Here is a 12583-nt window from a genome sequence, read left to right as displayed (position 1 = left end):
GTGTGAATGTGAACGTAAGAATGATTGGGTGGGGGTTGAGAGAGAAGGGGGAAAATGTAAATCCTCAGCAGAAGAGATCTGATTGACTAAGCCCCCTTTTATCAAGCTGCGCAAGGGTTTTTATCGCAGGCCGCCGCGGTAAAAGCTCCAATGCGCATAGAATTTCTATGAGCATCAGAGGTTTTACCACAACAACTTGCGATAAAATACCCTAATGCAGCTTCATAAAAGGTAGCCTCACGCTAACTAGTTTATAATGCCCGAAGAGACAGAGGAGATGTTTCCAAGGGTTGTGTTTTGCTCTTCCTCTTTCTTGTTCTTAGATGTCACAGTTTGTTATTGGAGTTCAAGAATGCACTGAATTGTTGATGAGCTGATATGCCAATAAAAAGTACTTTACAGAAAAAAAAAAACCAACAATTCTCCCGTTTTCATCGACAAACTTATAATTCTCTATTCCTCTTCTAGAACGTTACGATCGAACTCACAAAACCTTCTTGTAATCCCCTCCGTGTGTGAAATCTCTCTACAGCACTACACGGAAATCAATTTTCTCCGACATGGCCCCGATATTATGGAACGCGATGCCCAACCAACTCAAACAAGAGTCATCACTGTCGTCATTCAAATCCAAACTTAAAACCTTCCTCTTTCAAGACGCTTTGATATGGATTAACACTTTCCTACTTTAAGATGATAAACAGAAGAGATTCCCCCCTACTGTACTTAACCTCCCCTTACCTCTTTCTACCTTAATTTAATTGTAATTTTACTTCCCTTCCCCAGCTTCCCCACTTGCTTCCGGTTCATCTAGTCTGTTTTCTCTCTCCCTAATTTTTTAAGATTATATTGCTTGCTTTTTTTTTTACTTTTCCTATTTTTATCTATTGTAAACTGTCTAGATACTTGGGATAGACAGTATAACAAAAAATTAATAAACTTGGATATTTATTTATTTTTAAAATGTATCCAAAACGATTCACAAGAGGTTACATACATAAAATGTTAAAAGTAAATACAAAATAAGAAACTAAAAAGACATATTTAATGTAGCATAAATTCAATGTAGTACAAATCAATTGCTCAGAAAAATGCATTAACAAATAGTTGAGTCTTCAACATTTTCCTAAAAGAATCCCTCTCTCCACATTTCTGAATCTGGCCAACAAGACCGTTCCATAGCTTAACTCCTGCACATGTAAAAGTCATAGCGTTCGTATCTACATGTGTAGGGTTGGCCTTTGATTAGCTCAACACTTACAACCTGTAAAAAAACATACGGCTCAGCATTTAATTTGCAAGAAACCCTTTCCCTTAGGAGTCTTTTTACTATATTGTGGTAAGTACTAGTGCATGCATGCATACTGCAACTTCAAATGGCTTACTACAGGACGTACTCGGGCATCCTGCAGTAAGTTCCAAATCTGCATATGCTGCTCATGCATTAAAAATATATTTTTGGGGGGAGAGAGAGTATGTCTGGGGGTGGAGAGTAGGCATTCCTGTGCTAATCAGTTAGCTCAGGATTACAACGTTATCCCTTACTGCCACAAAGTAGGTGTTGGTAAGTGCTCCCAAAGTAATTATTTTTAATGACCGGGCACTAATACCAGATAACTGTTATTCTGGTTAATTGAGAGTGTGTTAGAAACCTTGTCTAACACAGTCTCAAATAAGTGAGGGGTGATATGGTAGAGGCCTGCAACCAATAGAGGATTGTGCAGAGTGAAAGGGTTTGCAGCCTAGGTGCTGACTGCCTGTGACCAGAGGTAGAAGTACTGGGAAGAAGAAGTGTAGCAGGCTGGTGCTATATGCCAGAGAAGTTATGAGTATCTGTTGGGAGATTAGCAGATAGGAGTCCCCCTAGTATCTGTTGCTGTCACAAAGAGAAGCACAAGAACATAAGAACATAAGCCGTGCCTCTGCTGGGTCAGACCAGAGGTTCATCATGTCCAGCATTCCGCTCATCAGGTCCAGGACCTGTATAGTAACCCTCTATCTATACCCTTTTCCTTCAGGAAAACATCTAATCCTTTCTTGAAACCCAATACTGTACTCTGTCCTATCACACCCTCTGGAAGCGCATGCCAGGTGTCCACCACCCTCTGGGTAAAGAAGGACTTCCTAGCATTGGTTCTGAATCTGTCCCCTCTTAACTTTTCCTAATGCCCTTTCGTTTTTGTAGTTTTTGAAAATTTGAAAAATCTGTCCCTCTCCACTTTCTCTATGCCCTTCATAATCTTGTAAGTTTAAATTAAGGCTACATTTTGATTAAAGATTTAAAAGGTATTTATTTATTTCCCATTATAGCTCCTTGTGACTCCATTGCCCCAGGTACAAAATTAGTACCTGCATATAATATATAAGCTACGTACTTTGATTGAAACCCCAGAAAAGTGGAATATAAAATCCCATTCCCCTTTCCTTCTCTAAAGAGCAGATAATCTCCCACCCCTAAATCCAACTTGTCTCCCTTTCTCTTCCTTCCCTCGCTTTCCTCTTCCCCCAGGTCCATTATCTCTGATATCACTTCCTGTTTCTGGATAGGCGGGACAGGTCAGAGGGAAAGCTTTGAACTAGGCCACAGGCAGCATATGTGCAGTGATGCTGTTGCTGGGGAGGGGAACCAACAGAAGACTACCTTTTAAAGGTAGATCGGCACTGGTGGGGGGGTATAATGTTGAATCATGGATGGGGAAAGATGCCACATTGCACGTAGGATGAGGTTTGGAGGAGACAGGAGACGCTGTAACATGATTAATTTTTAAAAATTGCAATTCATTTTTTTCATTGCGATTAATAATTAATAAAAGAATCTCTGAGTTAATTCTGATTAAACTTGCAGCCTTAGTTTAAATGTAGACTTAGCTAGAGCAAATCATTATAATTGTCGTACAGAGGTCAGACCCTAATTAACAATGAGCCTTTTCACTATTGGAAATAACAGTCTCATAAGTCCTTTTAATGGCCTAAAGATCCCATATTAACATATAGAACAATGGATTAAAATATAGCACAGGATGAAATATTTTCACAAGGAAAGGATATGACTTGTTGGATTGCATTTACATGAAACTATATATCTGACATAAGGAAGATATAGAAGAATATTTATCAGGATCAATTTGCTTAATATTAAAAGCAGTTATCAAGGTTTCAGTCTTTGCTATTCCAATATATACTACTGATTTGGTATTTTTGAAGAACTCTCAGAAAGCATTCTTTTGGTCTTTTTCAACCTTTGGCCAGACAAAATTTGGATGCATTTTTACTCTTGATGTAAGAATGCTTTTTAGGGCACCAAAATTACAAAATTTTCTCATACCTCTATGGTAGGACAATTCAAATGGGTCCAAGGGCTAGTTGGGTTTTCAGGATATTCCTATTGAATATGCATGAGAGAAATTTGAATTCCTTTAACCCCATTATATGCAAATCTCTCTCATGCATATTCATTATGGATATTCTGAAAACCCAGCTGGCCCGTAGACTCATTTTAGTGGCCCTACTATAAACAGTCTTAGCTACAACACTGGAATTTTAAGGAAATATTTTAGAGTCCTGTCATTGGGGAAAATCCTTTCCACATCTGTTATACTTTCCACATTTGTATAATGTTATCCAGTGGCATAACCAGATGACCAATTTAGAATGGGCCTGAGCCCTGGTAGGAGAGTGGGTCTGAAGGTCCGAATCTTCCTTAACACACACAAACACACACACACACACACAAACACACACACACACACACCACACACCACACACCACACACCACACACCACACACCACACACCACACACACCACACACCACACACACCACACACCACACACACCACACACCACACACCACACCACACACCACACCACACACCACACCACATAACACACACACACACTCCAATGCTCTCCCTATCCTCCTGCCCCACTCAGACCAGAAGAAATCTAGGAGCCCCAGCAGCTGAAGACCTCCTCCTGACAGAAAGAGCACTTAACACCCTGAGCAGATGACTACAGTGTCCTAGAGCCGATGACAAAGCAGCCTTTGTGCATGCACAAGGGGTGGGGCGACAGCAACTCGGGAAAACTACAGCTGGCTGCACAGGGTGTTAAGTGCTCTTTCTGTCAGGAGGAGGTCTTCAGCTTGCAGGGCTTGCAGATGCCCACCAGCGAGGGTTACCATATAGCTCCTGAAAAAGGAGGATGGATTGAGACATCTGGGTTTTACTTCCACTAACGGAGCATTGATTTTGGATGGGCCTGAGGGCAAAGTGAGTGGGCCTAGGCCCATCCATGGCTATGCCACCAATGTTATCTAACACCCATAACTTTTTTCAACTGGAACAAGAAAAAATTTTTTGAAATCACTCTAATATATGATTAAGGACGCCTCAGCCCCACCACTCCACCGCTGTAATTAATTTAGTATTACACCGGGAAGGCTGTGTGGTGCCTCATCATCGGCAGTCCATTATTTTACTTTTTTAACATTTTTAATTTTGTAGATCTATAAATATTTCTCAGCCAAAAATATTTGTGCAAATGCTGAATTTTAGTAAAAATATAAATATTGACTTATCTCAGCCACCTTGGGAGCCAGACCCCCTTAATCATATATTAGAGTGATTTCAAAAATTTTTTCTTGTTCCAGTTGAAAAAAGTTATGGGTGTATGATTCAATTACACTGGACTTAAGTGTTTTCTAAAAGTAAAGCCAGTGTCATTAGCACCAATGTTATCTAAAGCAGTGTTTTTCAACCACCGGTCCATGGATCAGTGCCGGTCCACAGAAATTTCCTGCCGGTCCACAGGGCCAGCATGTGCATCAGGCCCAAAACAGTGTTCTTCAACCGTCGGTCCACGGTGCAATCGATGCGGCATTATCTTCGAGCCAACTCCCTCTTCCTCACTGATTCAGTGCACAAAGCCACGGGCAGTGGCTCCTATGAGCGTCCTGCGGATGAACCGGAAGCCTTCTCTCTGACGTTGCAACATCAGAGGGAAGGCTTCCAGATGAGCCACGGGACGTGCAAGGTGCAATTAGTACTATTAGGGGGGTGGGGTCTGGGGTGGAGAATGGGTAGAGATAGGCGGGGTCTAGCCCATGACTTAGCCCAGTGTTCCTCAATCTCCGGTCCACAGACCGATGCCGGCCCACAGAATAATTTTTTAATTTCTGCCGGTCCATAGGTGTAAAAAGGTTGAAAACACTGATTTACAGTATCAACAAAATAAGCAGATTGGCAATTTTCTTTAAACGCCAGCCGCTGCAGCTTAAAAAAAAAAAAACAATCCAAATATTCAGCACCAGTGCCCAGATAGGACAGTCAGTGCCAGTGCTATCTTGATAGCGGTGTTATTTAGAGACACCGTCCAGATGCTTACCTAGAGAGAGCTTGGAACAGTCTAATGAGGTTAGGGCTCTTCAGCTTGGAAGAGAGACAGTGGGGGGGGGGGGGAGGATATGATAAAAGGATTCATAAACAACGACGCGAAAGACAAAGGCGCGCCCAGACAATTGAGCGCAGCGCGGAGGCGCGCACCACTCAAAAGTACTGTTTTTAGGGGCTCTGATGGGGGGTTTTGTTGGGGAACCCCCCCACTTTACTTAATAGACATCGCACCGGCGTTATGGGGGGTTTGGGGGGTTGTAACCCTCCACATTTTACTGCAAACTTAACTTTTTCCCTAAAAACAGGGAAAAGTGAAGTTTTCAGTAAAATGTGGGGGGTTACAACCCCCCACAATGTGGCGCGATGTCTATTAAGTAAAGTGGGGGTTTCCCCCACACAAACCCCCGTTGGAGCCCTAAAAACATTAATTTTGAGCGGCGTGTGTCTCCGCGCTGCGCTCAATTGTCTGGGCGCGCCTTTGTCCCAGCGCGCTTTTGACCTGACACCGATAAAAGTCTACAAGAGTGGTGTAAAATGGGTAATAATGAGTGTGTTGGTCCAATGGAATGGAACAGGCTTCTGCAATATATATGGCAACAAGGGAATCTGATGATATTTAAAAGCTGCTAAAACGCCTTTCTTTTTTTTTTTTTTTTTTCAAAATTAAATATGGCTGAAGGATGGGTGGCTGCGTTGTGGTTGCGGAGAGGATAGTTGCAAATACTGATGATTGTTGTCAACTGTCCTGTGTTTTATGTTTTTTAAGACTCTATTCTGTATAGTTTTATGTTTGTAATTATTTTATTGTGTCTGATGCGAATAATAAATAAACACAAATACCAGGGAACACGCAGTGCAGATACGCGGTAATACTTTTTAAATGGTTCCGCTCTGGAACTCTTTGCCAAAGGATGTGGTAACAATGGTCAGTATATCTGGGTTTAAAAAAAAGTTTGGACAAGTTCCTGGAGGAAAAGTCCATAGTCTGTTATTGAGATAGAATTAGGGGAAGCCACTGCTTGTCTTGGAATCGGTTGTAATGGAACGTTGCTACTATTCGGGTTTCTGCCAGGTATTTGTGGCCTGGATTGGCCACTGTTGGAAGCGGGATACTGGGCTGGATGAAACCATCGGTCTGACCCAGTATGGCTAATTTTATGTTCTTATGCTGTCCTAAATTATGTGGCTAGTGACCTGGATAGCTGCATTTCAGTATCATTACCGTATTTTCACGCATATAACGTGCGCGTTATACACGATTTTACAAACCGTGCATAACCATGCGCGTTACACGTGTGAGCGCGTTTTACAATTTTTTTTTTTACATTCTGATCCGGCATTCCCCCTGCGAACCGGCATCCTCCCCCCCCCCCCTGCTCGCGTCACCCCACCTCCCCTGCGATCCTACATCCCCCCCAGCACCACAAATACCACTCTTACCCGATTGGGCACCGGCACCAGCACCAATGCACAGCATGTGCCAGTGCCCGAAGATTCTCCCTTGTTGGTTTGGGCTGGGCTGGGCCGGGCGGTGCGAGAGAGATCCTCCTTCTTCCTGTGCCGGGCTGGACTAGGCTTTGAGCATTTGCGTATGCTCAAAGCCTTCTGGTCTCGCTCTCTCCGAGATTTGCTCAAATGCTCAAAGCCTAGTCCAGCCCGGCAGAGGAAGAAGGAGGATCTCTCTCGCACCGCCCGGCCCAGCCCGGCCCAGCTCAAACCAATGAGGGAGGATCTTCGAGCACTGGCACTGGCACATGCTGTGCATTGGTGCCGGTGCCCGTGCCCAATCAGGTAAGAGTTGTATTTGCGGTGCTGGGGGGGATGTAGGATCGCGGGGGAGGGGAGGGGGGGGTGACGCGAGCGGGGGGGGAGGATGCCGGTTCGGAGTAGGCGGGAGGAGGTTATAGCATGCGCGGTATACGCGTGTATGCGCTATATTAACATTTTACTACATAAATTTGTGTTCCCCGCGCGGTATACCCGTGTGCGCGTTTTACACGGGTGCGCGTTATCTAAGTGAAAGTACGGTACTAACCAAATGATCGGCTGCTCCCCCCATGGACCACCCCCATCACCATCCTGATAAGGATATTAAGTAGCAAACGTTCAGATAGCAGATGGAGTTATCCGAAAACATGCTGCTGAACAATGACCCAACAGTAAGTTGCACACATCCCTGCTGCATGTAAGCACCCATGATGATGCTCATTGGGAAGAATTACCCGAATCACAGTTACCGGATGCTAGGGTCCACCTTGGGGGTTAGCGCCCAAGAAAAGGATCTGGGTGTCATCGTAGACAATGTGTGGCGGCGGCCAAAAAAGCAAACAGGATGGTAGGAATTATTAAAAAAGGGATGGTTAACAAGACTAAGAATGTTACAATGCCCCTGTATCGCTCCATGGTGCGACCTCATCTGGAGTATTGCGTTCAATTCTGGTCTCCTTATCACAAGAAAGATATAACGGCGCTAGAAAAGGTTCAAAGAAGAGCGGCCAAGATGATAAAGGGGATGGAACTCCTCTCGTATGAGGAAAGACTAAAAAGGTTAGGGCTCTTCAACTTGGAAAAGAGACGTCTGAGGGGAGATATGGTTGGGGTCTACAGAATCCTGAGTGGAGTAGAACGGGCACAAATGGATCGATTTTTCACTCCATCAAAAATTACAAAGACTGGGGAGACACTTGATGAAGTGACAGGGAAATACTTTTAAAACCAATAGAAGGAAATATTTTTTTTACTCTGGAATGCATTGCCAGAGGTTGTGGTAAGAGCAGATAGCGTAGCTGGTTTTAAGAAAGGTTTGGACAATTTCCTGTTATTGAGAAAGACATGGGGGAAGCCACTGCTCGCCCTGGATCGATAGCATAGAATGTTGCTACTCCTTAGGTTTTGGCAAGGTATTAGTGACCTGGATTGGCCACAGTGAGAATGAGCTAATGTGCTTGATGGACCATTGGTCTGACCCAGTAAGGCTATTCTTATGTTCTTATGTAACTGCAGGCATGTATTTGAGACATGCTGATGTCGGTTATACTAGTTAGAAATTGCCAAGGGGACAAATTTTCCCCTGTCCTGCAGGACCTCAATTTTCCCATCACGTCCCCACAAGTTTTGTCACTGTTCCTTTCCTGTAAGCTATGCCATAACTGCACAAGCCTCGGACACTTATGTTTGAGGCTTGTGCAGATGTGGACGGAGCTTAGGCATTGGTGGAATGAGGCATTATGACATCACAATCTGAGCTCTAGAATGTTGCTACTTATGATTTTAAAGTGTTTGAGCCTTGTGCAATGAGGACGGAACTTAGGCATTGGTGGAATGAGGCATTATGACATCACAATCTGAGCTCTAGAATGTTGCTACTTATGATTTTAAAGTGCTTGAGGCTTGTGCAATGAGGACGGAGCTTAGGCATTGGTGGAATGAGGCATTATTACATCACAATCTGAGCTCTAGAATGTTGCTACTTATGATTTTAAAGTTTTTGAGGCTTGTGCAGATGAGGACGGAGCTTGCAGGAGTGGAGCAGGGACAGGAAAAGAACTCATGGGGATAGTTCACTAAAATGAGTTCCTGCGGGAATGGGGAAAAATTTGTCCCCATGTCATTCTCTAATACTAGTGCTCTATAACAGCTTCTGGCCATCCAAATATCATTACAGAATAGCCTCTTAGGTGCATCACTGGGCCAGCTATATTGATGAGCTCAGTTTATATACTTGCCTCCTATATGTCTGGTCCATCTATTAAGGATTGTTATCTGCATTTATGGAAAAAAAAAATCTTACTGATAATCATACCTATCAAACTGTACCCTGTGCCAAGTTCCAGTCATCGGCTTCTTCCAGAAACTCAGTTCCACAGAGTCACAACAGAACACCAGCACAGTTTCCAGAATGAACGGATTTCTCTGTCTTCCTACGTGCTGTACAGTGGTTTAACAAAGCAAAGAGAAGACCCTCATCCACTGGAGCAAACACAGTCCTGATGTGCCCCTGCCCTCCAGAGCTATTCCCCTTCGAACATCCTTTCTACTTCCATAATCCCCAAGTCCCTGGGAGCTACACCAGAACATGGCACTGTGCAATAACATGGAGCTGTGCATGTAGACCCAACAGATAATTTAAGAGCTGCAGAAAAGATTAATAATTGAGAAAAGAAAGAGCAAACCTGCCGGTTGGTATAAAATACACACATTTCACTGTTACATGCTGAAATATCTTTCCGACCTAGGAAGTGTTCTCTAACATGAGCCCTACCATAGCTGCTAGCCAAGAGACATTGTGTTCAAAAGCCTAAGGATAGCAGACAGATTTCACAAACAAGATAATTCATGGATTAGCTTCATTGAATTTGCTCGTATTTTTTTAACTGTGTGGCTAGTCTAAAGGATTAGAATGTACCTTGCCCAGGAGCTGAGGCATTTTAATTTCACAAATGTTTACCCGGAGAAAGAGATAAACGAAATTCATTTCTTCTGAAAACAATTGAGGCCAGCAGTAGTTAGGATGCATTCAGGTTCTATGTTTATTACTTTACTCGTCCCTGCTCATGTTACAGAGAACTATTACTGATTTGAACTTCAGATTCATCTGAAATAAAATAGAAATATAGGCGAAATCATTGTGCAATAAACACATTAGATCACTGTCTCGCAAACGTTGCGAAGCTGCGGCACACTAAACTGGGGGCCGTAGCTCGAGGGCATCCGGAAATGTGTGGATGTCGGTGCGATGACATCACGTACATGAGTGATGTCATCACATCAACGTCTGTGCATGCACAAAGGCCCTCCAGATGGGGCCCAGAGTCGGGGGGGGGGGGGGTTTGCTGGAAAAGAAGAGGTATGGAGAGGAGGAAAGGTGTAGGTGCCAGCTGACTGCAGGTGCCTGCACGTCCTGTAGGCAGTCAGCTGATGCTAGCGCCTCTCCTCCACCCCAACATCTCCCCATATCACACTAGCATGCCACGGCACATAGTTTGCGATACACTGCGATAGACTAATGGTCTCCAATCTTTCCCTGTGTCATTCTTGTAGTGTAATTTTAAATATGAAAATGTTGGTTGGGTGTGGGTTTTTTTAATGTTGTATGGGTTCTGATTGATTATAAGTGCATGTATGAGTACTATTATTGTATGAGTACTATTATTATATGAGTACTATATATTGTATTGCATTTTTGTTAGCTTTAGAAACTCAATAAAGATTTAAAAAAAAAAAAAAAATACTAATTTTGATTCTACAAGCATATCACCGTCCCAACAGCGTAACATCATGCAGGTAAGTGCAAGTGATGAGGGTACACACAACACAGCCACTGCATTCCATTGCTGCCTCTCTGCCCCCCTTGGTGCAAAGTACCATAGACCTTTTCTCTAATTTTCAAGCCTATCGAGCCAGAACTTAACTTAGAAAAATTTAAAAGTAAACTAAAAACTTTTTTATTTAATGACGCCTTTATTATTTAATACTATTTGGTCTCATTTAATATATTTTTACAAGTCTTGGAACTAATTCTTTTCTCTTTTCTATAACATTTTTTCAATTATCCCCCCTCTTATCTCACCCATATGTGTTTCCCTTTATTTGTTTCCCACTCTGCTCAAATATATTGTAATTTCTCCCCCTACTTATCCTAATGTTTCCAGTTTATCTCGTAACTGTCCATGTCTTGTTTGTTTTTAATTATTTTTAAAACTTCTTTTATATTGTAATTTTAATCATGTGTTAATCGCTTTGAAACCGATAAAGCGATCAATCAAATATATATTAAACTTGAAACTTGAAACTTGTATTAAAATGAGACGTGTGCTGTATGTTCACCAGCCACCACTAACCTGTACTTCCACCTAGATTTGGGGGGCTGAGCTAGAGCAGAGGTGTACGAATGTGTGGTCATACTGATGTGCACAGATGCACCGGAAAGGCGAGTTAATCAGCATTTGCTTACGTCTTAACATCAAGCATACACGACCCAGAAGAGCTTCACGGGGCCTTTCTTGTTTTGTTTTTTTACCCACAGATGAAGGCTTGTGTTAAAAGTGGGGGGCTGGACACTTCACGGCTGAGTCTATAAGTGGCGCTTAGCTGATTTCCGTGCAGAAGTTTTTTGTTTTTTTTTAACTGGCTTAAATGGCGTGATAATTAAAAACAGCACAGAGAGGGAAAAAAGCGCACGAAGAGCAATTTTGGGAAGAAAACACAAAAATCCTCAATGAATGGGAAATTCTACTTTACGGAGAGGGTGGCGGATGCCTGGAATGCGCTCCCGAGAGAAGTGGTGGAGAGGAAAACAGTGACGGAGTTCAAAGAAGCGTGGGATGAACACAGAGGATCTAGAATCAGAAAATAATATTAAAAATTTAACTAAGGCCAGTACTGGGCAGACTTGCACGGTCTGTGTCTGTGTATGGCCGTTTGGTGGGGGATGGGCTGGGGAGGGCTTCAATGGCTGGGAGGGTGTAGATGGGCTGGAGTAGGTTTTAACGGAGATTTCGGCAGTAGGAACCCAAGCACAGTACCGGGTAGAGCTTTGGATTCTTGCCCAGAAATAGCTAAGAAGAAAAAATTTAAATTGAATCAGGTTGGGCAGGCTGGATGGACCATTCGGGTCTTTATCTGCCGTCATCTACTATGTTACTATGACACAACAGGAGCCATGTTTCAGCATCAGGGGTCAGCTAATGAGACACAATTTAAATGCCCAAGCTAGGCAATTAAAAAGAGTCCGCAAGCCAATGCTCAGTTCAACGATCACAACGTCCTGGCATGGTTAGGGGCGGAGAATAGGCATGCTATGTTATAGGCATCGGTGTGAGGGGGCCGGTAAATTAGGCCAGGAAAACCCTAGCCTAAGATAACGGTGCCTAACATCATCTACCAGCACCAAAGTCAAGTTAGGCGTTGCTAGGTGCAATTCTATAAACGATGCCTAGTGGCTGATTGACAACCGCACCAAATGGCATTGTTTATAGAATTAGGCCCTTTGAGCATTCACAGTGGCTGCAAAATTTTGACACCTTGTTAATTGTATTGTTTGAATGATGTTATTTTGCTGTGTTTTACCTCAAACATTTTTAGAACATGCAAAAATTGCTAGGTACATAAGAACATAAGAATAACATTACTGTGTCAGACCAATGGTCCATCCAGCCCAATATCCCATTTTAACAGTGGCCAATTCAGGTCA

Source organism: Geotrypetes seraphini, chromosome 12 (genome assembly GCF_902459505.1).
Source record: "Geotrypetes seraphini chromosome 12, aGeoSer1.1, whole genome shotgun sequence".
Classification (NCBI taxonomy): Eukaryota; Metazoa; Chordata; class Amphibia; order Gymnophiona; family Dermophiidae; genus Geotrypetes; species Geotrypetes seraphini.
Note: the sequence above shows the minus strand (reverse complement) of the source record.